Source organism: Solanum stenotomum, chromosome 7, assembly GCF_019186545.1.
Source record: "Solanum stenotomum isolate F172 chromosome 7, ASM1918654v1, whole genome shotgun sequence".
Taxonomy (NCBI): domain Eukaryota; kingdom Viridiplantae; phylum Streptophyta; class Magnoliopsida; order Solanales; family Solanaceae; genus Solanum; species Solanum stenotomum.
In genome coordinates this window covers 46,262,707-46,265,082 of record NC_064288.1, presented here as the reverse complement: position 1 = coordinate 46,265,082, position 2,376 = coordinate 46,262,707, and the positions used below count along the sequence as shown (strand labels likewise).

Below are 2,376 nucleotides of genomic sequence, written 5' to 3'. Positions count from 1 at the left end.
CTAAAGAATCAAGAACAACATTAACCTTACTAGGGTGATAAAGAAAACTCATGTCATCATCTTTGAGTGCTTTAACCACTATCTCTCTCTATCTGAGACTAAGCTCATTTTAAGCGAACACACCCACATGAATATCATACAACAATAACGCCATATCTGCGAAGCAAAAGTACAACAGCCAACTCTAGCTCATCACATTACACCCCGATTCACCTAAACTCAACTATTGATCTCATATCCATTTTAGATTTAGATACTCAGTATGTACTCAAGAACCAAATATTACAACTGGGCGGTAGTCAATTCGTCTTTTCATTCATGAAAGTCTTCCTCACATGCTTCAAACCGTTGAAAATTCGTTGTTCTTTCGAGTCAACTTGGTCAAATAAAACCCGTATCTAACAGATCCCTTTAACTGCTCTTTCAACTCTTCAACTCTATTTGTGCCATTCTGAAAGGCGAAAAAGAGATAGGACAAATATCTGGAATGATGTCTTACCAAAGTCTATTTCTCTCTCAGGAGGAATTCCGGGTAGATCATCAGGAAAAAGTTTTGGAAACTCTCTTACTATAGGAACTAACTAAAAAGGAGGTATCTCAACACTATAGTCATTAACTCAGACTAAGTGATAGATACAACCCTTCGAAACTAACTTTCTCGCCTTGAGATACAAAAGGAAACGACCGTTAGGCACAACTGAACTACTACTCCACTCTATGACTGGCTCACTAGGTTGCTTAGGTATAACATCAAAGTTCATAGCAACCTATGGAATTTCAAAAGATAAATTCGCTCTTGGGTCTATTAAAGCATAAACAGCAAAGTCAAACACTCGAATTATACCAGTGACAACATCTGGCGAATCCTCTTGCTCTTGGCGATAGGTGATTGCATAGAGGCGGTTTGCTCCTCCGCCTGTACTAGAAGTAGCTCCTCTAGGTGCCATCCTGTCTAGGGGAGCAACTGATGAAGCTTGGGCCCTATTGCTCAGATTTCCACTACCTTGCATGTTCTTTGGACACTCTCGCATGAAATGTCCACTCTGACCACACTTGAAACAACCAATGGAGCCCTCACGACAAATACCTGAGTGGTTCCTACCACACTTGGCGCAAGCAGGAGGCTTACTACCCCTTGGCACTTTTTGCCTTGAGGATATGCAAGTCTAGCCCTGAAACTATAGGAATTTCTATTGTACCCATTTTTGTTCTCAGGTGCAAGTGCACTAGCAGATGGTGGAGCAGGTCCCTTCTGTTTCTGTGGGAGGGATGACTGATTGGCATCATTTTTTTGCTGCCTGAACTCTTCCCCTACTATCTTAGCCCTCTTATCATTAAACTTTTCTCTATCCTTCAACTTATCCTCTTCAACTTGTTGTAAATGAATCATAAATCTTGCTAGGTCAATATCCCCTATTAGCATAGCTGTCTTGCCTTCCTTGCTTGACTGATGAGACAACCCAGCAACATATAAACTCATTATACTCCTCATGTCCGCAACCATCTCCGGATCATAGCGGGAAAGTTGTGTGAACTTCAGATTGTACTCATGAACACTCATAGACTCCGAATTAAGGGTGAGAAACTCTTTTATCTTTGCCTCTCGCAACTCACGAGAGCACTCTCAAACACAACCCCATGAGAGCACTCTCAAACACAACCCAACTCACTATTGGCGCATCCTCAGCCTTATTGGTATGCAGCTAGCTCCGACTCAGCAACATGCATCACATCAAATACCCTTTTAATCTTCTCAATGAAGTTCTCCGGATTCTCACTAATACTTGAACCTATAAAGCTTAGTGGGTTCATCCTTAAGAGTTCACGGATCGTTGAAGTATCAACCACTTCATGTTGATTATCTCCCTGCCCAACATAGAAGGTTGCAACTTGACTTAACATCCGGATAGCTTCACGAAAATCTGCATATTTGATCTCCTCTTGGGTTTGCACTTCCACGGCACTTGGTAGCTCTTGTTCCTCAACACTCTTCATAGCTGGACGAACTCTGACTGCTCTTCGTGGAGGCATGATCCTCTAAAACACGCGCAAGCAAGAATTAGAAAGAAACTTTTTAGAGATTAACTCTAACGGACGAGATGAATGTGAAAGAAGTGAGAAATCTTCCTAAATGTTGCGGCCTCCTAATTATAGATGTGGCGCGCTTCATACCGATAACTAGGACTCTACAGACACGGCTTCATAGACTCCCTAGGACTCTTGAACTCTGTGCTCTGATACAAAGTTTGTCACGCCCCGAGCCTATACTCTGGACGTGGCTGGCATTCGAAGACCATTGCTGACCCCAAGCGAACCCTTGGCCTGGCTTACTTAACTCAGCGGAAACCTAACTCAACAGAATAACTCAATGTAATG

At 42.5% G+C, this 2,376-nt stretch overlaps 1 pseudogene; it reads right to left on the bottom strand.

Annotated features, from left to right (window-relative positions):
- Window positions 1-340: 340 nt before the first annotated feature.
- Window positions 341-2,031, bottom strand: LOC125869957 (uncharacterized; annotated as a pseudogene).
- Window positions 2,032-2,376: the final 345 nt, after the last annotated feature.